Source organism: Callithrix jacchus, chromosome 2 (genome assembly GCF_049354715.1).
Source record: "Callithrix jacchus isolate 240 chromosome 2, calJac240_pri, whole genome shotgun sequence".
In the NCBI taxonomy this organism is placed as follows: Eukaryota; Metazoa; Chordata; class Mammalia; order Primates; family Cebidae; genus Callithrix; species Callithrix jacchus.
The window spans coordinates 107524851-107552461 of NC_133503.1; the positions used below are offsets into that span (position 1 = coordinate 107524851).

Consider the following 27611-nt stretch of genomic DNA (forward strand, 5'->3'; position numbering starts at 1 on the left):
TGTAGATATGTGAATCCTACAAAAAGAAAAGGTGAATTTAAAAGGAAAAACTATTCCTGTTTTTAATTGTTTCTGTTTTTAAAGAACCAATAAAAATTAAATTTACTCAGCTTCCAACCCAGCCACCACCAATGTGAGATATACTCTTTATACTCTTAATGAGTCTTTGGCTAAGTATTCAAGTATACCCAAAACCTCTCCTCCACAAACAGATGGTTATTGATTACCACTTAGTTTGTATATATTCACTGAAGTCAATATCCTGAAAAGAAAAGGGATCAATATGTGACTCTGGACACATCTTATAAACCTCAGAGCTGTTATCCATTCAATATAGGCTATTTTGAGGGCCAGGCATGACAATATATATAAGAATGCCTTGGAAACCAAAATAAAATGCCATATACATGCAAGATTCATATTATTAATATTCATATTATTATTACCAGTAATGACTGAAAATTATGAAACATGTAATTGATTTTTCCTTCTCTTTCATGTAACATTTGAACCACAAGAGGAAAATAATTCAGACTGAAAAATAAACAGAAAGGACCTCTTTGTACTTGGTTTCTACATACAATATATGCAGCATTAAATGCACAGTAAGTAGGCAGACACCATCTTTGTGTCTAGTTTACTGTAACTGCCTCCTGACTCATCCCCCTGATTTGCCATTGCTACCTTATAATCTGTTCTCAACACACAGCAATCAAAAGGCCATACAGAACACCTATCCTGTCCCAGGGATCTCTCTTCTCTCCAGCCCTCCCTTCCTGGTAGTTCTCCCAGCACAATGGCCTCCTTTTCTTTTCACCGGCAGGCTCCTACTTCAGCATCTTTGCACTTGCTGTTTGCTCTGCCTAGAATACTCTCACCCAGTGTATCCATGTGGTTTCCTCTCTCACTGCCCTTCAGATCTTTGTGCAACTGTCACTTTCTCAGTCAATCTTCCTTGACTTCATTATTTTAAAGTGCAACCCTTTCCCGAGCTCTTGGCATTCCACTCCCCTTCTATTGCTCTAAAGTATTGAATCCATTACAATATGACTTGTTTTACTTATCACTTTAATTTCTGACTGAATACTCTATGAGAGCAGGGATTTGTATATGTTTTGTTGACTTCTGTACCACCAGTACCTAGCACAGTGTCTGAAATATAGATTATTAAATAAATACTTGTTAAATTGATATATATACACAACTTTGACATGGACAAGCTACTGACAAACTATAATACTATAAATTTGTTGAGTTCTGTACTCAAGTTTAAGTTAAACTTTCTAAAATGAAGGAGGAAAGATTACACATATAAGGAGGAACAAAACACAATATTTCTTTATTAAAAAAATCATCACAAAAGAAAATCAACTAAAACATGCCTAGTAGATCAGTAAATTGGCATTAAATTCAGGCAAGTTCCAAAATATTCATAAAAATTTTATGTGACCAAATATCAATGGAGGACTAAATAACACATTTTGAACTCATCTTTGATTGTAATTTTTAATTCAAAAAATTAAATCAATTATATATGCCTTTGGTTCTCCTCTATATAAAAAGATTACCACTAAAACAAGAATAAGACTGTAATTTTACTCCCAAAACAAGAAAAAGATCTCTATTTTGCTCCCACAAACGCATAATGTTTGTGTATTAGCCATTACACTTAGCTTACTGGACAATCACAAATAACTCAATGTAGGATCTGTTCTCAGAAAATGTGGCTGCCTGGGCCAAGAGTAAGGGATCCAACATCATCCTCTTTGGTAATTCTGAAATCCATGTATTGGAATGTGAAGAAACTAAGTCTCTAACTGTCTTTTAAGTATTTGTGAGGATGGACCAAATACTTTCAAAAAATGCTGATTTTTTTTCTAAGAAATTAAAAACTTATAAGATCTGCCAAAAAGATTATTTTTACACTAGCTGTTTCAGGATTATGCTTACTGAGCGCTGGTGTCAACAATACTTTTATGCCATTTTATCTCAATGGCCACATAGAAACAGAAAAGTGGAGCTGTCATTTACATGGAATCTGATCCCTGCAATGTGTTCTTTCCCTTCCACATTATTCTGTAGCCCTGATGACCTTCATGTAACAAGTTTTAAACTGTAACTGTTTCCTATATATCCTTATTGTTTCTCCAAAAGAGACCCTTGAAGGCAGAAATCTTCAATTAATAAATACTTCATTCAATGAGGATGAATCACTGTTTATAACATCATCCAGGAAAAACAAGCAAAAATACTTATAAATAATACAAAGCAGAGCTCAGGCACTGACACGATATTATCAGCCATGGTCTCTAAATTTCTCCAACCAATAGAAGGTAAACAGGAAGAACTACTGACAAAGATATGATGTCCACAAAATTTGCCCTTAGGGTCCTCCATTTCTCACTTTTTCTCTCTTTTCAGTTGTCCTATGTATTGCTATTTTTGTTCTTATATTAATCGACATTTTCAGGCATTGACTAAATGTAAGGCAAATTGCTCAATTTTTAAATATATTTTTCTTTTAATCTTTCTAATAATACAGTTGATTTAACTATTATCTCCATTTTACGGATAAGAAAACACTGGTCTAAGTGAAGTCAAACACTCTTGATTTTAATTGGTTCCAGGTGACAGAAAGTCTCCAAGAAAATCTTGAAAATGAGGACTGTCTGCCTCAAAGCCTGTGCTCCTAATCACTTAGCTGTTTTGCCCTCCTATTTCATCCAGCGCTGGTTATGTGCACAGGTTGGGTGGTTTACTACATTTCATGTGAATATGTTTCCTGGGATTTTTTTCCTCCCATTAGTTCTTTCAGAAGAGTTATATATATTATTAAAAAATAAAGGGCAGTACAGCAGTTCCTGATTTTCTGAGATTTCACTTTCTGCAGTTTCAATTACTCATAGTACAGCACAATAAGATACTTAGGGTGAGGTGCCATATTCACTTAACTTTTATTACAGTATATCGTTAAAACTTCTATTTTATTACTAGCTATTAATCTTATACATGCCCAATTTATAAATTAAGCTTTATCATAAGTATGTATTTGTAGGGAAATACATAATATATATAGAATTTGGTACTATTACAGTTTCAGGCATTTACTGGGGTGTCTTGGAAGGTAACTTCTGTGGATAAGAGGGAACTACTGCATGTAGGAATCAAAGAAAATGGGGATATTAATTGGGAGGATGTGGACATGCATGCCCCCTGAAACTATACTAACCAGCTTGGCTTTGTCCTAGCTATAGGGTATGATGGATGTCAAGTCTACCTTAAAATGATGCTAGCGTGGCAGGGTGCAATGGCTCACACCTGTAATCTCAGCACTTTGGGAGGCTGAGGCAGGTGGATCACGAGGTCAGGAGTTTGAGACCAGCCTGGTCAACATGGGGAAACCCCGTCTCTACTAAAAATACAAATATTAGCCAGGTGTGGTGGTTGGTGCCTGTAATCTCAGCTAGTAGGGAGGCTGAGACAGGAGAATCACTTGAAAATCTGGAGGTGGAGGTTGCAGTGAGCAGAGATTCTGCCATTACACTCCAACCTGGGCAACAAAAGCAGGACTTGATCAAAAAAAAAAAAAAAAAAAAAAGATGCTAGGGCCAATAACATTATAATATTCTTCTTGTTAAAACAGGAATCACTGTGTCCCCCCAAATAATTGAAAGAGTATTATTTTTGTATTTGCTAGATACAAAGTAGGACTCAAATACCATGACACACTGAAAACTCTGGACACTTGTAATCGTAATTTTGACATTTCTGAATTTTCCGATTCTGAAGAACCACTGCATAATAGAAGTGAAGGGAATGGTTCTGAGACCATCCTTAAAGGCTGGGTTTCCATGGAAGGTAAAACTTTGATACCAGTGGTTACTAAGTCGGTGAAAACATAAGAGTGTGGCATAGGAAAGGGAATGACTGGTGTAGGACATGTATGAGACAGGAGAAGAGAGAGAGAGAGAGAGAGAGAGAGAGAGAGAGAGAGAGAGAGAGAGAGAGAGACAGACTAGTTCCTATAAAAAATGATGATACTGTAACAGAATGCCATAACATTTACTTAGCATCTTAACATACTTCAAAATTTGTACCACATTAGCATAGTAGTAAATTTTTTCTGGTCAAAGTGAATACTATATGGAGAAAGAGTAATCACCATTGTTAGAAATTTACTGCATGCCAACAATGTTAGTCATGGAAATACACAAACTACACCAACTGGGCTTTAAAAACTGCATGAAATATAACTATATTATTGCTAACATCATGATACAAACAATTACTCTCAGCTATTGATAAACACATTTCTATTTACACGAATAGATATATGCATATTTTTGGAGTTACCTATAAATAATTCAAGCTAATTCCTCAAAGACTTAATCTATGTTCAAATGTGTCCTTAAAAAAAGCTGATGGTATACTTTGTAAAAAAAAAAAAGCTCAATAGTGAAGGGTCATACTTAAAAGATATGCATATGAAGCTACATTTCTCTTTCACACATCTTTCCTATGTTTTCAAAACTGAATAATATGATATTTTTAACAAGATAATTTTTACTTTCTTTGCATATAATAAAAAATGTCAAAGTCTTAATTTTTCATGCCTACATAATGGATTACAAGGTTATAAAAATGTATTCGTGTAATGTTTTCCTTGAACATTATAATAAAATGACTAGGAAAAATGAAAGTGAGACTAGAAATCAAAGGAACCAGGTTCTAGTCTAGACTGTGCAACAAACTAGCTATGTGACTTTGATTTTATTGAAGAATGTCAAATTTATGGCCTTCAAGTGACCAAAATCCCCACTGAACAAAGCTGACATAGAGATGAAAACTTATTCATTTTTGGGTTAGTACTACAAGCTTCATATTCTGACCTATTAATTGAGAGAGCTGGCTTCTGAGCTGCCTTGCAACTCAGATAACCAAAACAACAAAAAAAATCTGAAATACAGAGTCAGAGGTCTAATGTTCCTACAACATTTGTGAGACTTGTATAGGCCAACATGCTTAATTTGCCAAGTACAGAATTCTTAATTAATAGAAGACAAACATTATTCAGCAATCTAGACAGCATATCAGTGGAAATAGCATGGGCTCCATTCTTGGCAGCTTGGGGATTTGATGGTGTTAAATCGCATGTTAGGGTGTTGATTGACTAAAATGATTTAAATGCTCCTTGTGAAAATGAATCTGATTTCTAACATCAAATCTTTTTCAAAGACCTCCACCACTCCGGCTTAATGCCCAGAACTTCCTAGAATATCTACTCATTAAAGGAACTGAGCTGAGGGTGTAGTAAGAGGAAAGTCATGGAGAAGAATGAACAAGCAGTTAGAACATCTATATCAAAAAACCCTGTGAAAAGCTCGATAAACAACAATGAAGGTACTCAACAATACATTTCAGTGGTGAGGTGCCCTGCCCAGCATAAAGTAGTGAGATTCTGTACAGTGCTAAGCCACACAACCTAGCAGATACTATAGTTCTATAGAAAAGTCTAACCAACTGGTGGAAACCATTCCACTTTAATGACTTCAATCTTCCTGCAGTGAAAGACAAAGAATAAAAACAATTATGTTGCTCTTAGATGAGAAAATGGGGATGTGATGCAGATACAGATATTATTTCTAGGTAATATTCAAAATAGTTAACAACTGGTATTACATTGATGATTAATCAGAATGAATGTCAGCCATGCACATGTGACAACCAGTTGTCACACCAGTGCATGGCAGCTGCCCATAAGCCCCAGTACAGACAGAAATATTTCCCTAGAGCAAGTAGACCCCCAAAAATCTATATGTCTTGCAAGATCTGTGTAATACTGACCCTTCTACCTGGTATGACTCTAGGACCCAGAAAATAAACTACATATTCCTTCTAGATTCTGAAATTTTTTAAGGGTAATATACAGAGACAATTTGTATAAATTTGATAAAAGATAGTTGCAGAATTCTCAAACTCCTAGATCTGTATAATATTGACCTATCTACCTGGTATGATTTTAGGTTCCAGAAAGATAAACTAAGTATTCTTTCTGGATTCTGAGATTTTTAAGGATAATATACAGAGACAATTTGTATGAAGTTGATAAAAGGTATTTTCAGAATTATTTCTCACAAATACAATTTTCTAACAACAAAAAACTCCCATTTGCTCATTTTCAGCTGTCTCATTTAAAAACCACATGCTAATGATCCAAAAAAGTAGTTGTTTATATTAATATGTTTTCAAAATTTAGCAATTTTAATTGTTAATTATAGCCATTTAAAGTTGGTGTACCCAGAAAACATTTTTTATTTATTTATTTTTATTGCATTTTAGGTTTTGGGGTACATGTGAAGAACATGCAAGGTAGTTGCATAGGTACACACGTGGCAGTGTGATTTGCTGCCTTCCTCCCCTTCACCTATATCTGGCATTTCTCCCCATGCTATCTCTCCCCAACTATCCACCCCATGCTGTTCCTCCCTTATTCCCCCCAATGGACCCCAGTGTGTAGTGCTCCCCTCCCTGTGTCCATGTGTTCTCATTGTTCAACACCCACCTATGAGTGAGAACATGCGGTATTTCATTTTCTGTTTTTGTGTCAGTTTGCTGAGAATGATGGTCTCCAGGTTCATCCATGTCCCTACAAAAGACACGAACTCATTGTTTTTGATGGCTGCATAATATTCCAAGGTGTATATGTGCCACATTTTCCCTGTCCAGTCTATCATTGATGGGCATTTGGGTTGGTTCCAGGTCTTTGCTATTGTAAACAGTGCTGCAATGAACATTCGTGTTCATGTGTCCTTATAGTAGAACGATTTATAATCCTCTGGATATATATCCAGTAATGGGATTGCTGGGTCAAATGGAATTTCTATTTCTAGGTCTTTGAGGAATCGCCAGAAAACATTTTGTACATATGACTTTCAGCCAAAATTCAGCGTACCCGACCTCTATCCCAAAGAATACATCTTTATGTAATAACCATTTACTGGGAGGGTTGTATCTTTATGTTAATAACCATTTACTGAGTGCTTAGCAAGTGCTACACTCTTTGAATTGTTACATATCTTCAAGTCTTTAAAATAACCATATGACTGTAGTGCCAGCTATTCAGGAGACTGAGGTGAGGATTGCTTGAGTGCAAGGATTTGAGACCAGCTTAAGGAACATAGCAAGACTCTGTCTCAAAAAAGAAAAATAAAACCTGAGGTAGAAATTTCTTATATGCAAATGTAATTGACAGCTGTGTTCTACTACCTTGGGGATTACATAGCTTCATTTGTTATAAAAAATAAAAAGCAAACAAGACAACAACCAACTGTTCCCCAGGCCACAGGTACATTAGCTCTAGTCCCAAATCTCCTACAATGGTATTTCCATTTCTATCTACCATGAATTATGAAACTAAACTTTACTGAGCACTTTCTATATGACAGAGACTGTTAGATGCAATATAATCTCATGTAACCTCACTACTGCCCTATGCTGTAGCCAGTGTGCCCTAGAGCATAGCATGTGGTCCTCATAGCACAGACACACCCAATATTCATAGTCAGGACCAGAAGCCATCAAGATGAGGTAAATAGTCAATATAGTATATCCAGAAGAACAGGATATAAATATAATTTTTTTTGAGACAGAGTTTCACTCTGTCACCCAGGCTGGAGTGTAGCAGCATAATCTCAGGCTTTTTTCACATTCTGTTGGCTGCTGGTTCACTCTAATGATTGTTTCCTTTGCTGTACAGAAGCTCTGGAGTTTAATTAGATCGCATTTGTCTAATTTGGCTTTTGTTGCCATTGCTTTTGGTGTTTTAGCCAGGAAGTCCTTGCCTATGCCTATGTCCTGAATGGTTTTGCCTAGGTTTTCTTCTAGGATTTTTATGGTGTTAGGTCTTATGTTTAAGTTTTAATCCATCTGGAGTTAATTTTAGTGTAAGGTGTCAGGAAGGGGTCCAGTTTCTCCTTTCTGCACATTTCTAGCCAATTTTCCCAACACCATTTATTAAACAGGGACTTTTTCCCATTGCTTGTTTTTGTCAGGTTTGTCAAAGATCAGATGATTGTAGATGTGTGGTGTTGCTTCTGAGGCCTCTGTTCTGTTCCATTGGTCTATGTCTCTGTTTTGGTACCAGTATCATGCTGTTTTGATTACAGTGGTCTGTAGTATAGTTTGAAATCAGGTAGTGTGATCCCTCCTTTTTGCTTAGGACTGTTTTGGCTATGCAGGCTCTCTTTTGGTTCCATATAAAGTTTGAAATGTTTTTCTCCAGTTCTGTGAAGAAGATCATTGGTAGCTTGATGGGGATAGCATTGAATATATACATTACTTTGGGCAGTATGGCCATTTTCACAATGTTGATTCTTCCCAACCATGAGCATGGAATGTTTTTCCATCTGTTTGTGTCCTTTCTTATTTCATTCAGCAGTGGTTTATAGTTCTCTTTGAAGAGGTCCTTTACATCCTTTGTTAGTTGTATTCCTAGGTATTTTATTCTTTTTGTAGCAATTGTGAATGGGAGTTCACTATTGATTTGGCTCGCTGTCTGTTATTGGTGTATAGGAATGCTTGTGATTTCTGCACATTGGTTTTGTATCCTGAGACTTTGCTGAAGTTGCTTATCAGTTTCAGGAGATTTGGGGCTGAGATGATGGGGTCTTTTAAATATACAATCATGTCATCTGCAAATAGAGACAATTTGGCTTCCTCTTTTCCTAATTGAATACCCTTTATTTCTTTTTCTTGCTTGATTGTTCTGGCTACAACTTCCAATACTATACTGAACAGGAGTGGTGAGAGAGGGCATCCTTATCTTGTGCCAGATTTCGAAGAGAATGCTTCCAGTTTTTACCTGTTCAGTATGATATTGGCTGTGGGTTTGTCATAAATAGCTTTTATCATTTTGTGATATGTTCTATTGATACCTAGTTTATTCAGGGTTTTTAGCATAAAGGGCTGTTGAATTTTGTTGAAGGCCTTCTCTGCAGCTATTGAGATAATCATGTGGTTTTTGTCTTTCGTTCTGTTTATGTGATGGATTATGTTTACAGACTTGCATATGTTGAACCAGTCTTGCATCCCTGGGATGAAGCCTACTTGATCATGATGGATAAGCTTTTTGATGTGCTGTTGCATTCTGTTTGCCAGCATTTTATTGAAGATTTTTGTGTTGACGTTCATCAAACGCTTTTGTTGCATCTCTGCCTGGTTTTGTTATGAGGATTATGTTGGTCTCATAAAATGAGTTGGGGAGGATTCCCTCTTTCCGTATTCTTTGGAATAGTTTCAGAAGGAATGATACCAGCTCTCTTTGTATGTCTGGTAGAATTCGACTGTAAACCCATCTGGACCAGGGCTTTTTTTAGTTGGTAGGTTATTAATTGCTGCCTCAACTTCAGGCCTTGTTATTGGTCTATTCAGGGTTTCAACTTCTTCCTTCTTTAGGCTTGGGAGGGTGCAAGTGTCCAGGAATTTATCCATTTCTTCCAGATTTACTGGTTTGTGTGCATAGAGTTGTTTGTAGTAATCTCTGATGGCAATTTGTATTTTAGTGGTGATGTCCCCTTTATCGCTATTTATTGCATCTATTTGATTCTTTTTTCTTTTTTAGTAGTCAGGCTAGCAATCTATTTTGTTGATCTTTTCAAAAAAAGCAGCTCCTGAATTTGTTGATTTTTTGAAGGGTTTTTTTGTGTCTCTATCTCCTTCAGTTCTGCTCTGATCTTAGTTATTTCTCGGCTTCTGCTAGCTTTTGAGTTTTTTGATCTTGCTCCTCTAACTCTTTCAATTTTGATGACAGGGTGTTGATTTTAGACCTTCCCTTGCTCCTCATGTGGGCATTTATTGCTATGAATTTCCCTCTAGATACAGCTTTAAATGTGTCCCAGAGATTCTGGTATGTTGCAACTTCATTCTCATTGGTTTCAAAGAACATCTTTATTTCTGCCTTTATTTTATTGTTTATCCAGTCAGCATTCTTGAGCCAGTTGTTCATTTTCCATGAAGTTGTGCAGTTTTGAGTGAGTTTCTTAATCTTGAGTTCTAATTTGATTGCACTGTGGTCTGAGAGACTGTTTCGATTTCCATTCTTTTGCATTTGCTGAGGAGTGATTTACTTCCAATTATGTGGTTGATTTTAGAGTAAGTTCGATGTGGTGCTGAGAAGAATGTACATTCTGTGGATTTGGGGTTGAGAGTTCTTCCTGCTTCTGTCAATTCATCAAATTGGTTCTCTGTCCAGCTTTGTTCCCTTGCTGGTAAGGAGTTGTGATCTCATAGTGGGGGAGAGGCATTCTGTTTTTTTGATAGTTTCATTCTTCTTGTGCTGGTTTCTTCCCATCTCCTTGGATTTATATAGTTTTGATCTCAGATAGCTGCTTGGGTAGGTGGCCTTTCCTTTGTCTGCCTGTAGAGGTTGCGCTGGGCTGAATCCACAGATTCAGTGGAGCTGCTGTGTCTTTTATTTACTCAGGAAAATTACGCCGATTTCTGCAATGGCGACTTCCCTTCCCTCACCAAGCTCCATCGTTCCTGGTCACTCTCTAACTGATGTTCTGGGTGTGAAACTCCGAACTGAGAGGTTTTAGCCTGCTGTGCTTTGCATGGGGGTTGAGGGGACCTGTCCTGCCATATGGGCTGTTTCCCTGTTTTCAGTTCCCCTTCTTTCTGGGGGGGCAGGTGGCTCCATCCAGCTGGCTTTCTGACTTTCACATCAGCCAGTGCTTCTGCCTAGATCTATGCTGACAGCCCTGGCACCGGCTGAAGCTGCTGTTCTGCCCTGTTCAGGCAGCTCACTGAAGCTTTTCAGCCTGGCAAAGATCTCCTGTTCTGTGGGTTGTAGAAGGCTTGGGTGGAATGCTGTATCCAAACCCAAGTCCCAGAGAGGGAGATGCCCCGGTCCTCTGGTCGGTTGCACACACCTCCTGAATGGGACAGTGCTTCACCTTGTCTCAATTTGCCCTATTTGGTTTATATTCACTGTCCAGCCAGACCCACTAAATGAACCTGGTACCTCGTTTGGAATTGTGGAGACCACTCGGCTTCTGCATTTCTCTTCTTGGGAGCTCCTTTCTGGAGCTGCGTCTTATTTGGCCATCTTGGGATCCCCAGGAGTGGTTTTTAATACCAAAATCATAGTGAGCTTCAAAAGATATTAAAATTTTAATTTTACAATCCATTGGAATCCTAGCTATAAAAAATTATGCTTCATGAAAACAGACTTGGAATATTTCAAATTTATAGACATTTTCTTAAAGTAAGAATATTTCTTTATAATGTTCAATAATTATTTGTATTATGAGGATATAATTTTAAAATAGAAGAAAATATTAGACTATATCAGGAAGGTATGTAAAAAATTTACTAAAATTTGATCTTGTTTTATTTTATTTAATCTTGTTTTATTTTCCTAGGATCAGAATGGTACAGCATACCTATATGGGTTGAATATCCTTTATCCAAAATGCTTGGGACCAGAGGGGTCTCAGATTTTGGATTTTTTTTTTTTTATTTTAGAATATGTTGCATTGTATTTAGTTAGGCATCACTAACATGAAAATCCAAAATCAGAGATGCTCCCACTTTGAGCTGTCAGTACTCAAAAAGTTTAACGTTTTGGAAGATTTCAGATGATTGGATTAGGAATGCTTAATGCATATTGTCCATCCAGGGAAATAAGAGCTGTCTTATAGAAAGAGGATAGCAAAGAGAAGAACCACGAAGAGCTCTTGACTTTATATCTTTAATTCTTAATTCCAAACTAACTGGTTCAGAAGTTTTTAAAATAAGAACAAATATGCTTACACTGAAAATATTTCCTATCATTCTTTTCTTTAAAAGTACTACAAATTAAGGGTAGTACAAGGAAAAATTCTCATGTATGATTGATTGGCTTATAAAAGCATCTATATATCACTGTATTCTGAATTTAGGTGACTCATCACATTCCTTCAATGATATCATTCAAAAATAAAGATGGGGAGCAGCTAATTTTAACTTCCTTAATAGTGAATACTTCCTGTTAAAGTCTTTGAACTTCCTAACCTAGCAGACAGAGAGGTCTGAGGTCTGCATTTTCCATTCTAACAGTGGCAGCTCCATTGTAAGACCTGTCAAAGAGCACAAGATTATGAGCTACTACATTCAGAAACAAATTTGTTTCCTTAAGGACTGCAGTTACAACAGAGTGCTAATCCCATTACATGAGGAAAGGTTTGCAGTTGACTCTCTAAATGGATTTTAAGAGGTAGGCGATCTCTGGTGTGTCTCAAATACGTTCTCAAGATAGGGCACCAGCAGCTCTTAGTGACCTCCAGTGGTTTTTCCTCTCAAAATTAAAAAAAAAAAAATTCCCTATGTCTATAAATTCATGCAAGCTCCTCAGTTGTTTTATACCAAATCCACCAACAAAACAATTTAAACTTAAGTTGTTATAAATGATAGCAAATTATAAAAAATGAAAGGACCCCCTGGACATCCATTTCCCCTCAAGTCCCTTGAATCATAAAACTCAAAAATTACATACAGAGCAGACACTATCTGTTTCGGGAGAAAATGTCTCATTCTACATAAATACATAGCTTAAAAGTTATTTATAAGAAAGTGTATGGAGTCACAAATTTTCAAGTAAAAATAGATACTTATTGGAATAAGCTTTAAATAAGATTAAAAATAAAATTTTATTATAACATTTTAAACCTCCAGATGACATTAAATACATTTTTACTAAGGATTTAGTAAAAATAGTAATAGTAACTATGATTTAAGCTTATACTTTGTTAATAGTCAGTTTGCAAATTCTTATTATCCTCATTTTAAAACTGTATTCTCATTATCCTCATTTTAAAGTTGTGACAAACGAGGCTTTATTCTGTTAAGTAATTTATCCAAAATTACAAAGCCAGGAAATGGCAGAGTTAGAAATACAACCCAGGTTTTACACAGCACAAGTCAGTTTCATGAACAATCTCATTTATTTCTCATAATACTCTAACTCCAGAAAGCAGTACCATTTTCTTTTTCTTTCTTAGAGATGGGGTATTGATCTGTTGCTGAGGCTGGAGTGCACTGATGCAGTCATAGCTCACTTGTAGCCTTTAACTTGTGGGCTCAAGCAATCCTTCTGTCTCAGCCTCCCAAGTAGCTAAGACTAGAGGCACATGGCACCAAACCTGGCTATTCTTCATTTTTGTAGAGATAGAATCCCACTATGTTGCCCAGGATTGTAGTAGTATTTTCATGACTCTTATCCCCTGTATTGAAACTGAGGATCAAAGAGGTTCCATGACTCGGCCAAGTTCACACAGCCTGTACTCCCGGAGCTTGAACTCCAGGCCCATTTCTCACGACTACATATTAAATGTTCTTTCCAGCGTTGCATGTTGACATTAAAATCTGGCATTTCATATTTGATCTTATACATAGGCAAACAGTAAGCAACTGGGTTCCTTCTAAGATTTTCTTTGATTCTCTTCTGAGTTGACTCTCCTGGAATATTAAGAATATATTTGGGCTGGGTGCAGTCGCTCATGCCTGTAATCTGAGCACTTTGGGAGGCTGAGGTGGGTGGATTGCCTGAGGTCAGGAGTTTGAGACCAGCCTGACCAAAATGGTAAAACCCCATCTCTACTAAAAATCCACAAAATTAGCCAGGCGTGATAGCAGATGCCTGTAATCCCAGCTACTTGGGAGGCTGAGGCAAGAGAATCCCTTGAACCCAGGAGGCAGATGTTACAGTGAGCCGAGGCTGCGCCATTGCACTCCAGCCTGGGCAACAAGAGCAAAACTCTGTCTCAAAAGAAAAAAATAGAATGTATTTGATTTGGATAATATTTAATTTCCCACCCAAAGACAAACATTTTAGTTTTAGATGGAAAGCTAGCAATGTTGAAGTTAAGGTATGACAGAATCTAAAACCACCTGGATGAATCTAGGGAGATCCATTATACAAGTTTTCTTTGAAGCTCTGAAAGAAAATGTTTGGGTTTTAAAATGAAACTATTAGCCATTTAATTTGTACCTTTGAAAATGACTTAACTTAGATTGTTTCTTTTTTTGTTAACTTACACAAGAGGCTGAAATGTTATAGGTCAGGAGCCTACAAGGGTATCATAACATCAGTGCTCAGGTAAGAAAGGTTCTTTCTTGTTAGCTGCTCAGTTTCCTAGATCTTAGGAAGCCAGTACAAATCTGTCATCAGTACCTGTGTCAGTGGTGGGTAATTTCCCACTTACTGATCATTTTAAAATCTTGCAGGGTCTCTAAAGCCCAATTTGGCATCTACACAGGTTTTTACATCTGGCAATAATATGGTAACTATGTGGTTTATAATACATAAAAGTTTATTTAGAGTGATTCCTTGTTCTAGAAAATTTACATTTCTTAATAAAAATACAGAGGTCAAAAGAGCTCATGGATTTTTTAAAGTGATTTGTTGCTATGTTCATAAAACTAATTAAGAAATACTGTCACATGCATTTAGTATAAAATTTTTCTCACTGAAAACAACATTTAGCATGTTCTGAGCAGGCGGCGTAAAAACTTACACAAATAGAGTGGTTATAGCAAAGCAGAGTAATGTGAGTAAAGAAAAAGTAACCAGATGCCAGCTATCACAGTTATACATGGTACCAATTAATTATACTCAGCTTTTTAATCACTATCAAATATATTGTAAGTGTTGGGAAAATATTTAAAGACAAAAACTTGGAGATTCTGTGTTTGGTATAAGGAAGTTTAAATACAAAATGACTATCCTAGTGACTATTATACATGACACCTTCCATTTGTTCCAAGAATGACTAAGATAAAGCAATGCAGCTATAAAGTTTTGGCTGAGTTCATAAAATTCTATTCTTCATAGGTTTATTAAAATGTGATATAATAAATAGTACAGATCTAGAAATGTTCACAGAACCCTCCTCACCATGGAATTTATTTGGTTCCATATACTATGCTCATAAACATTTGCCTCTTTTTTTCTTAAACATTTATGAATAACATACTGTCAAACTCAACAGCCTTTTTCTTGGCATAGCTCTTCTTCCAGATGCAGCATTAAGTATGGTCTTGAATTAAGGATCAATAGCATCTTTAATGCCACTTTCCTAAACCATCTGCTAGTTTTGTAGGGCTTTAGTAAACCAAATGTCATCTTATGTGTTCCATTTCTGGTGCTCTTTAAAACAATAATAAATAAGCTAGAAACACACGAAGAAAATATACCGTAATGAAACTTTAAGTATTTTTCTCCTGAATGAAAAAGGGTGCAGAACTGGTATCTTTTTCATGGTCAGGGTCTATTCGAGATATAGTTAGTTCCCTTTCTGTGACTTGCATATCACAAGTTCAGACTCTGCTCTAGGAAGTATACATGAGAACAGGACTATTAAGTGTTCACTGTGAGCATAGATTATAAATGTTTACAGTACATAAACTCAGGACGACTGGAGTTTAGAGCTCGATTCTGGGTCATATTTCAGTTTCTCAATGCCCACTTTTATTCCATTACCCATGAAATAAAAGAAGATCCATAACTCTCATTCCTAGTTAAGCATGTTCTAAGAGTACTTGGTTTTAATTGCTCACCCTGATTGTAGTTTGACATCTGTTCCAGTGTTCCTTTAATGAATGAAGTCACAGATGTAGGAAAGTCTGAATCACCCAGTTGTACAGTCTTTCATGTCTAATTATTTCCCACACCAAAGTTATATGTGATGGTCACATACTTGAAATACTTTAAGTAGAAAAAACTTTTAAGCTTTGATTTTTTTAAAGTAGGGGTTTACCGTTAATTTTTACTTATTTCTTTAAAAAAGTTCTTCCCTAAAGTTTAGCAAGATTTTTATAGCAACTAATCAGTATTTCAACTCAGTGTTGCTAAGTAAACATTGCGATTTTACTCTGTTCTCTAACAACTCTTGATAGTATTCAAACTCTCAGCTTTGGTGACAAAATATGTAAACATGAGGGATCTAATTCTGAAGTGTTAGCTAAAGCCTGGGACTAAGACAAGACGACTCAAGTTCCCTCAGTCCAGGGCACTTTCTGCTATCATGACTGAAGGTCAGAGATTCCCTTTTTCACATCCCACTTAATACCTAGTTCAACTTCTCAGAAATCCTTTTTAACTGGGGGGAGGGAGGGCGGGAATGAAATACAACTTCTTTTCCCCTAAAGGAGTGCTGGTCCTCACTTTGTTTCTTGGTTGCACATCAGTCCTTTGGACTGGACAACAGGGTTGGGGAGGGCAATGGACTGGGATGAGGGGGAGGAATCCAGGTGGGGACGTGTAGCAGGAGTCTGTGTATGGTCAAGGTGAGTGTGTGGGCAGTTGCTTCTGCTCTATAAAGTCTGCTTCCTCACCCAGGGTCTCCCAACGATAACTTCCCTTCTCACTCTTCTTTCCTCCAATTGATTTAACTGCTCTTTCTAAGGGTATCTTTCAGTCTACCCTGCTGCCCTTTCCTTGGGCTTAATCCTGGGGAGACACTAACTCTTCACACTTAGGGCAGTTCTGGGTACTGGGTCTATTTTAAAAACACCAGAGTATAGCAGGTCCTTGAATAATGTTTTCTTTTAACTTCATTTCATTATAAGGTTCATGAGGAGAAAAAAAAAAAAATTGAATCCTGGCCCTGTCTGTGTGGAGTTGCACATGCTTCTCATATCTATGTGGGTTTTCTCTGGTACTCTGGTTTCCTCCAAGATTCCAAAGCTGTGTATGTTAGGTAAACTGGTTTGGCTAAATGGTCCTGCTTGAAATTAGCATGAGGGAATGTGTGCATGTTCTCTTTGGTGGGATGGTGTCCCATCTAGGGTGGGTTCCTGCCTTGCACCCTGAGCTGCCAGGATAGGCTTTGGCCACTTGTGTCTCTGAACTAGAATGAGCAGGTTGGAAAATAAAACAAATAAAAAAATTGTTTTATTTTTTAAAACAAAAATAAATTGGAAAATAAATTAATGAGCAAATGAATACAAATTATTGTCAAATAAAAATGTGTAAAGATAATGATAATCATACAAATGTACAACAATAAATGATGCAACATGAAAGTGCTCAGGGGGCTGCCATATCGGTTATCATTCAGTTTTTAACTGCATGATGGTAGGAGCTGCCTAACAATTTCCTCTTTGCAGACATTTACCCCTGGGCTTAACCCATCACCAATACAACTACCATCACTGACTGATTCCCCCAAATTTGGGTAAATAATTATCCTACTTGTTTTTATTAATCTGTCTTAAATGTATGTATAACTCAAACTTATTTCAATGTTTAATATGAAAAGGGTTTTAGGTTCTTATTTAGAAGTTTGATATTACTTTTGTGACCAGAAATATGCAGTCCAAACTTAACTTTAATTCGCTTATGGTAAAATTGGTTCCATTATATGTTATTTCACTTAAAGTCTCAGTTTTCCCAAGAACCTATGAGGATTTACTGTATGGTAATCTGGAGCCAGTCTGTCCAAGTAATCCCAATCTCTCTACTGGATTAGCTGGGTCATTTTAGGCAGTTTCTTCATTACAAAAATAAGGTAATTATAATAGTAATTTTTTCATAGGTTTGCTATGAAAGTGAAACCCCATCTCTACTAAAAAATACAAAAATTAGCTGGGTGTGGGGGCGTGTACATGTAGTCCCAGCTACTTGGGAGGCTGAGGCAGGAGAATTGCTTGAATCCAGGAGCCAAGATTGCACCACTGCACTCCAGTCTGGCGCCTGGCAACAGAGCAAGACTCTGTCTCAAAAAAAAAGAAACAAAAGAAAGAAAATTGCCTGACACACATTAAGTACTCAATAAATGTTGGTTATTAATCAAATGACATTTAACCAACTTCTCTGGAAATCCATATTATATGTATAATCATAATAAGGGGTATTTGTACAAATGGTATTTGTAAATGTAAACTGTATAGAAATTGTCAATACAAAATAAAACTGGCCCAGAAAGAAACAGTTGGGGAAGAAATACAGTGCCAGTAAGAGTAGGAGGACTTTAGTGAGTGAGCCTTATGTTCAGGTGTTCTTAGATACACCTCTGAATTGGGAAACATTCTCCCTTCTCTGAACTTCCACTTTCTTTGTAATACTTATTCCAATCCTTCATATCAAAATTATTCTTACCCTTTCCCTCGTGAGCATGTGAGCTCCTAAGGATAAATGGTTACTACATAAACTACAATGTCTCTTAAATAAAGTTAAAACTCTTCTTTCTCCCTTCCCATCTCCAATCCTTACCTTGAAGAATTCCGAGCTTGAATAGAGGTGATTATATAAGCAAACAAAATGAAAAGCTAATTTAGAATTTATCTTTAAAGGTACAGAAGATGATAAATTTCTATATAGTCATGCTATGTTCCTTCTTTTCTGTTGGTTCACCTCCAAAACTCATCTTCTCACTCCAACTGTGAAGTGATTAGCTTTACCAAACCAATCTAATCCTCAAATTCTTGTCAAAATTCAAGTCACTTGTGTCCTTTCCTGTAAGTGGGTTTTCACAGGATCCATAGCAATGAGTGTATTCCAGAGTTCTTAAGAATGTTTTTAAATTTAATTCTTTATTCTTTGTTCTAACATTCTGTGGAATAAACTTTAATACATTCCATTTTTCCCATAACTACTACATAGTATGTTTTCATCTTGTCAATTGTAATTACTTAGGAAGAATTCAAACCAGTTTTTTATTACTATTCCATCATATAGAGAATTCATGTCATTACACATAATACATGTGTATTCCTCACTAATCTAGACTATATGTTTGTACAAGTACTATGTATTACAGAATGTTTCTAGGACAATGAAATAATTATCTTTTTCTTCTTCTTCTTAAAAATACAATTTTTCCTGTGCTTCCAATATCTTAAATATATCTTTTTCTACATAATTGTCAACCCACATTCACTTATCTGCACTAAAATTGGGTGAACATAAATTTCTATCTATATCTTATCCTGATATGCAAGAAATTCCACTTATCATAATCTAACAGTTATAAAAATTTTAAAATGAGAATATTCTTTTGAAACTATTTTAATGTTAGGCTTAAGAGACAGCATATTGAAGTATTTCCATGTGTGACTAGTTCTTGCATGAATGGTTCAACACACAGGACCCTGATTTGTAATCATCTCTAACAATCTCACTAAAAACAAAATGCCCTATCAGCTCAATTTATTTAGAAACTTTGACTTTTGCAAGATGTGGTGATTTCATGCTATGTTCTAAATATTTTAATTGGCAAAAAAGTGTCATGAATTTTTTAAAAAACACATTTATTAACAAATATTTCATTAAATTGCAAACCAACAATCATGAAAATATATGTATTTTTTTCATAAATCATTTGATGGCTTTAGCTAAAGGAACATACTCTATTTAAAGTATCATGTGATGATGGGGAAATTCGACTGTGACCACCCTCTCTAGGCAGACTGAAGGCAGATGGTGCTGATGTGTTCAGTGGAGAGGAGTGTTGATCACAGAGTGTCTGCCAATCAAACACTTGGGAAAGAAATGAGCTCCATCTGTGTTTTAATTACAATAGCATAACCATCCAGGGTAACTGCCAGAACTGCACATTTTCAAAAAGTATGAGAGACATACCACGTACTTCCTTTCATAAATGAAAGGAGAAATTCCTATATATAGTACTGGCCAAAAAAGAAAACTATGAGCCCTGCTGATTAAGAACAAAATCTATGGTAGTATGGATGTCCTCTCAAAAACATTTCTATTTTATTGCAGTGCTATGGTTCACATTGTTTCTTTTAAGGAATGCTAATGTCTGTGAAAGAATTAAAGTGAAGATGCAATACCTGAAAAAGTAAAATATTATACACAAATATTTTGGATACCTAAGAGTCATCCTACTAAAATTCAATAAAGTGAGAAAATTTACAAATATATAAATATGTATACATACAAATTTATACTATTATATGTTTATTTGTGAATATATTCAAATTATCATACCAGCACTTTCGAAACTTTTCTAGCAAGTGACATCTCGCTCATTTTCTCCAAAGTGATGGTAGGTTGTTTCATTGTTGTTGTTCTATTTTGTTTTTCTGTTTGCTATTATTCTTATAAATAAATTTATTCTGGAACTCACCATATTTCATCACTGTGTGAACAGAAAATGTGCAAGTATAGTTATAATAACTTAAGGTTTGCACTTCCACTCTGGAGGATGTCAGGATCTGTGTGACTGCAAAATGCAAGCAGGCCAGCAAGCAGGAAAGACTATAGGGAGAGATGAAAGAGAATCAGCTCTCCTTTGTCTTTCTATTTTGTATCCTCCCAACCCATTCTCTTTCACCTTCTCACTAGCATCAAATATTTTGGCAACAAGGATTAAAAAGTAAATTCAGAGATTTATACCAACTTGAAAAGTTTGTTATGTTTTTGAGTTTGAGAAGAGGTATGTGTGCACAAATACGATGAAAAGATTTCCACACTCTAAATATGCATTCATAGAAAAAGAAATTGATTCATTCCAGAAGCATTTATCAAGTGCTGATTATAGAATACATTTAGAGATTCATACCAATCTCAAAAGTTTGTTAATAGTTTTGAGAAGAGGTAGTGTGCACAAATATGATAAAAAGATTTCCAAACTCTACATGTGCTTTCATAACAAAAGAAATTGATTCATCCAAGAAGCAGTTATCAAGTGCTTATTATATGTTGAGATTTGGAATATAAAAGTAAATAAAAATGACACTGCGCAGGAAGGATCTGAATCTAGCAAATAACTGAATGTAAAAAAAGACCAGATATATAACAAGAGCTTGCATGACTGGTGGTACAAAGGAAGGGAGAAGTAATCTTGTTGGGACTTGAACTTGGGGAGACTCTCAGAGGGATAAGTAGGCTTTCTCTGGGACAAATGAGGCAGAGGGAAGGACACACTGGACAAACGACATCCTGAGCAAAGGCAGAGACACTTGACAGTTCATAATGCTTCCTCACACCTACTTTTTTTTCTTGGGAATGGTGATCTACAATGTCATATGCCACCAAGAAGTCATTGGGATAATATCTGTAAAGGGAAGAACAGATTTAACCATTTGACAGTTACATAACTGACTTGCTACCTTTTCTTTTTTTTTCAACTGTAAATTTTTATAAGACTAAAGGCCAGATCTCACTATTGCTTTTGGAAGGAACTGTGTGTTCTTTATGTAACAGGTTATTTACTAGGCTAACTTACTAAATTTGGAGTAGAATATACTCTTTGGAGTATATTATACTTTTGGAGTACATTATACTCTTTGTTATGTTGCTACATTGAATAAAGTGAATAAAGAAAAGCCTCTCCTTATGGAACTTACGTTCTGGTGGGGAAAAACAGAAAATAAATTCAATTAATAAGAAAAGGATATGTTATGTTAGATTTGCTAAGTGCTAAGAATTTTTTTATAAAGCAAGAAAAAGAGTTAGGGGCGATTGGGAATAGTCGGGCAGGGTGAGGTCATAATTTTAAATAGTTCTTTCTGAGAAAAAAACAAGTTTTAGTAGGTTTCCGGTAAAGGTTTCACAAGAAAGAAAAGACCTAAAAGAGATGACGGCACAGGCCCTGCAGATACCTGGAGGAACAGTACTCCAAGAAGGGGGAGGAGCAATTAAAAAGGCCCAACGTGGAACCATGTTTGGCTTGTGATAGGGAGAAATACAGTCAAAAGGCAGACAGAGACCAGCTTTCTTAGGTGTGACTTCTGAGGACTTGGTTTACTAAATAATAGATGGGAAGCCTCTGGAGCATTTTGAGGAGAGGAGAGATATGATCTGATACACGTTTTGGAAGAATCCCTGTGGCCACTCTATTGACATTAGACCACAGAAGTCAGAAGACAAGTTAAAGGGCTGTTACAAAAATCTAAGCGAGAACTAATGATAGTGCCACCCGATAAAAATATAGTGTGAACCGTATAGTTAATTTTTAATTTTCCGATAGTAACATTTTTTCAAAAGCAAAAAGGCAAAAATGAAATCACTTTAAAAAATAAATCGCATTTAACCTAATATAACCAAACTACGATTTCAGTAAGTAATCAATATAACAATTATTAAATTATTGTGCCTTCTTTTCTCTAATGACATCTTTGAAATCTGGTGTGTATTCACATTTAGAACATATCTTAATTGGGACTAGCCACATTTAATTGCTTAACAGCCACATGTAGCAAGTAGCTACCATATTGACATAGTACAAACTAGAATGATGAAGTATTTCTATTTATTTTTAAGTTTTAATTATAAAAGAGAGTCATGAGTAGCAATCCACTGTTCACCAACAAGGGGTTAGTTAATAATTTTGTTTTTTGGTTTGTTTGTTTTTTGAGATGGAGTCTTGCTCTGTCACCTAGGATGGAGTGCAGTGGTGCAATCTTGGCTCACTGAGCAATTCTCTGCCCCAGCCTCCCGAGAAGCTGAGATTACAAGTGCCCGCCACCACACCCAGCTAATTTTTGTATTTTTAGTAGAGATGGGGTTTCACCTTCTTAGCCAGGCTGGTCTTGAACTCCTGACCTTGTGATCCACCCACCTCAGCCTCCCAAAGTGCTGGAATTACAGGCGTGAGCCACCGAGCCTGGCCAGGATTAGTTAATAAATTGTGGTACAACTAAGTAGCTACTAAAAGCCAAATAATTCAAATAATATTTAAGAGTATATAAAGCATGTTCTCAGTAAATGAGAGAAAAAGAGGAAGAAAACAGCATATACAATATGATCTCATGAGTGAGAGTAAGAAACATGCGTCCCCATAGGAGTCTGGACAAATACATACTAACATGTTAATATTGATGATTTATGGGATAACTGATATAGGAAATAGAAAGAGCAAGTTTGGCAGAGGGGAATGATCAGGAGTTTGGGACATATTATTTGTAGGATGTTTATTAGATACCTCAAGCAGAAAAAGCAGAAATATATTGTCAAGAGCTCATGAGAGAGGTTCAAATCAGAATTATGAATTTCAAATTCCTGTCAGCATACAGATGGAATTTAAAGCCATGAGACTTTAATAAGAGAATAAGATCATGAAGAGAGTGAGTTTTAATAGAGAAGAAAGTAGGACTGAACTTTAGGATACTCTAACTTTTTGAGTCAGGAAGATGATGAGCAAATGAGACTGGAAAGAACAGTGAGTTAGGCTGAAGGAAAACCAGATGAATGTGGCACTTTTTGGAGTACAGAAAAACTACCTGTCCCAAATGATGCTGAAAAGTCTAGTCAGAGGAGGATAGAGCACTGACCACTCTCTTGACCTAAAGTCATCTGTGATACGGATGGGAGTGGCTTTGACGGAGAGGAGGGTTCTCAAAAATGAGTGCAAGAGCTACCAAGAGAGAAAGAAATGGAAACAACATGCCCAGACTGGACTTGAGCAGTTTTGCTATGAAGGGGAGCAAAGAAATAGGGGCATTTGTACCAGTGTGGCATCATAGTCCTTGTGTTCTCATCTTCCCTCTCCTACTATAATTAAAGCACAGAATGCCTTAATTCTCTGAGCCCAATACTGCTTTTGTGGCAAAGAATTAAGATGTATGTCCAGCAGTAAAATAGTTATTTTACAGGCTGGCAGATGACTTAAACTACTGGATTAACATGAGAGTTAAACTCATGATTCAGATCATCAATAACATAAAACCTCAACTCAGGGTAAACACCTCTGAAAAATAACTGCAATCCAATAATTACTGGCTGTCAGGAAGCATAAGTATAAATCTCTGGATGACTCACTGAAACCTTTCATGAAGAATGATCTTTTTCTTTTTTCCCAGATCCCAAGTTTAAAAACCTCTAAACCCTACATTTCTTTGACATTATTGCAAAGATGAAAATATCCCAAATATTGAAACTTTAAAGCAAATAACCAGTGCACTATCTTTACGATACAAAAATATATAGGCTGCAAACCAAATCTATAAAGGAGATTGTTATAGTGAAAACTATGGTGACTAGAAAATCAGTTACTCTTCCAACTTTCAACATCTTACTACGTTTGGACAAATGCCAACCTATTGTTTCTGCACAACCAATCTTTCAACTATGGTTCAGCCTAATCAGAAAATCTTCATGGAGCTAACATGTTAGGAGATAACGCTAGATAACTTTCAAGTCTGATATGTGCTCATTTTTGGCATAAGAACAACTTCCTCTTCAGGTTTCATTTAGAAAGCACAAGTTATTTCTAAATAGAATGTAATGACTTCATTTTAAAAGTTAAGCAAGAGTGATGGAGAAATGGGGCCATAGGATAAGCAGGATACTGGAATAGCTAGGGTGATGTCAAAGAAATGAAGGTAAGGGTTTGGGTGTTTTAACTGAGATTCCAGCTAGCTGAAAGGGTAAACTGGTAATTTAATGCAGAAGGTTCAATGTATAAATATAGTAATCTATTTACTCACCATAAAATATCTGATAAAACATTCAAAAACATTTTTCCACTGCTGCTTCTTTACCTCCTCCTGTTGCCCTAACATGATTCCAAAATCCCAACACAATCTCAGTGCTCTGATTCAGTTCCCTTTCTCCTAGTTTTTAATCTTTATTTTCTTGCTCTGTAACCAACAATTGTCCCTTCCTTCTGCCCATTCTCTCCTTTATTTTACCTACCTTCTAGTCAGAAGGAAATACTGTTAACTGCAGAAGCAAGGATCTGCTGTGGGGAAATGATGGGGAGGCCCCAGTGTGTAGCATGGTGTTTTACACTCAGTAGGGGTGCAATAAATAGGAGTTGGTTGCTTAAAACAGAAGTTATAGGGAGACTACAGGAAGACAGAGGAACAAGAGTAAAAGAAGGACTAGGTTTGGAAGAGTTCATTGTAAAGTCACTGTGTGGGGCAGTGCATGTGTGTGCATGTATGCTGCATACATGGGTTTGTATAAGAAAGAGGGAGAAACACTTTCTATGATAGAAAGAACACAAGAGAAAGATATGTAAGTTTTACAGTCAGGCAGGGGGTTGGGAAAGCATAGGGCAGAGATAAAAAGCTTAGTGGAATAACCGTAGTCTGTCATCAAGTAAATACATTAATTAATTTAGAATTTCAAGAAAAATATACTCTTTCACTGAATGCAAATAAAATGAATTTACTAAATTTCAACTGCAATTTGCTGCTTGGCAAAAATTACCATGAAAATAAAACAATCATAGTTATTAAGTAATAATAGGGTTATCCTCCATTTATATACATATATAGAGAGAGACAGAGAGCAAAAGAAAGGAGATATATGTGTATGTATATACACACACACACACACACGGAGATATATGTATATATATACACACATACACACACACACACACACACACACACACATATATATATATATATATATATATAGAGAGAGAGAGAGAGAGAGAGAGAGAGAGATATGCTTTTACTTAAACTACTTGGGATCTGAGGTCACACTGTCCTTTGATTAATTCTGCATCGTACTGAGTGCACCCTCATGCACATGATGGCATTCAATAGTAATTACTTGGATTGTATTCTGATTGAAGAGGACAGAACTGACCTTTGGCAATAAAGTAAACAAGGCCACCTGACTCTTGTACTCTAATAATACAATTGGTAAATCATATTCCTTTGTCATTGTCTCTACTGAGACCCTTGGGAAGTTTTTAGCTTAAATTTCAGCATAAATTTCTTATTGAAAGGTTTGAATTTATTAAAATCTTTGAGTTAGTGAGCTCATTCCCTTGCTTATAAATACCGAAGGGGACCTGATGGTCTCCACTTGCCATCCCCTCCTACACCCTTGGCATAGAGAAAAAGCATATGAGAACAGTTCCATTTCCCAGCAATCCTGAGGCTACATCCAGGAGTCAGTCTCCTGCCCCTGCCACAGGCTCCTTAAGTTTTGTAAAATCATCTATGACAGACAGTCAGACAGCAAGCAATAGGTACGGAGCACAGTCCTTTCTAAGCTTTCTTACCTGGCTAGTCCCCAGTGCACTGCAAACACCCCCCCACCCTCCGCCACAGAAGATGGCTAACATCTGTTCCTATGACTTCATGCCCTTTAAAGTATTGCTGCTCAAACTTTCTTCTCTCTGCTTGCCCCAGATCACAAGATTTTTGGCTGCAGAAAGAACCCTTTATTTCCATTAATCCCCACTCCAAAGCAGACTGATTTAGAGGATTTAATGGAAAAATTGTTCTGTTTATAGAATCTTATTTCCATAGCAGAAATGGGCAGAAATGGGGCATTCTACAAGTTAAAGTAAAAGAACTTTCTTCATAAACAATTTCAATAATTGGATTTCTTTCTGCAAGTTTCACCCTCATTTAAAGATGGAAGTAAAATTAAAGCGACAATAAAGAAAAACAACTGAATCAGTGAGATTGAGAAAGAGCACTGAGCAAAATGAGTAGCACTTGCAGTGGTTCTCTGATCTGCAATGTCTTAGGCGTAGTTACGACTTAAGCTAACTTCCTAGTGCCATTGCTTCCTTGCTGCATGACTTTAATCCCATCATGGGGAAAAATGCCCTCTGGAAATAAAACTCCGTACTAATTTTCAATGTAGTTGGTAAGAAATCAAGATCGTTGAAGTTTTTGATTTTGAAGTCTGCTTCTATTTTATCCACACCCACTGACAAAGATTCACAACCTCAAAACTCTCATCTCCATTAGCTCCTTTATCTCTGATTTTTCTCAAAGATAAAACTTTTAAGATAATTTTTAACAAAGTAAAAGGATTAGTAAAGCAACTAAGCCAGTTCAAAATGATTTAAAGATTAAACAGTCTCTTCTATCACAGAGAAGGTAATAGCTCTGTGAGGTTTTTTAAAAAGGCAAAATAGATTTCCTCCCTCTCTAATTTACTGTAGTTGGTTAAATATGCATTAAATTCAATATTCTGTATACTTTTTAAAAATAAATGTTTCAAGGGATTGAGTTTTGTTTTTGTTTACGTGAGCACTTGCATCAGTATATGCTATTGATAGATTTAAAAAACTAAACATTGAAGTGAGCTTACTACATACATAAAGAAATAACTAAATGTATATTTTATTTATAAAAATATTTTTAATATATTGCTATTTCATTATTAAATTGAATAACTCACTGATTTTAATTTTTAACTTGTCTCCTTTAATGATGGTATTTCGATCGACAAATCAATCTCATAATGGCATAAAATCAGATTTTTAAAATATAGAATCCTAAGGTTGCTGTATACTCTGATATCAAAAACAATCAATGCCAAAATAATTACTTCTTGCAAAGAAATGTGCTTTCCACAGGCCATTGTCTAAGCAAGGGTCCTATGGTACTATTTAGTTTTTCTCCAGAAAATGATTCCAAAAATAAAAAAGAATATGAGTAGGAAAACAGCTGGTTTTCTTTCCATCTCCTTTTCTTCAGAGAACCACAGCAAAATGCAAATTTAGGCTGTCTAAAACTAACATGCTATAGTAGTGTCTCTTCTGCATCTTTGCCACTAGGGTTTAGCAAAAGTTAAAATACAGTTACTAGATATAAATTATCTTATGCTTCATGTGGATGGACCTAGGTGCTATCATTTGGCTTCAATGTATGATTAACACAGGATGTGAACAATAAAACAAACTAGTTTT

At 36.1% G+C, this 27611-nt stretch overlaps 1 protein-coding gene across 27 annotated transcripts in view; it reads right to left on the reverse strand.

Annotated features, from left to right (window-relative positions):
* Positions 1-27611, reverse strand: part of PAM (peptidylglycine alpha-amidating monooxygenase) — a 289959-nt gene that overhangs the window by 199368 nt on the left and 62980 nt on the right. For 5 of the 27 annotated variants that reach the window (XM_078365115.1, XM_054252092.2, XM_078365108.1 and 2 more), the window contains exon 2: positions 20127-20257. The exons of the other annotated variants lie outside the window; for them this stretch is intronic. The gene's annotated coding sequence lies outside the window, so the exon portion shown is untranslated. The remainder of the gene's footprint in view (positions 1-20126; positions 20258-27611) is intronic. 27 annotated transcript variants of the gene reach the window in all.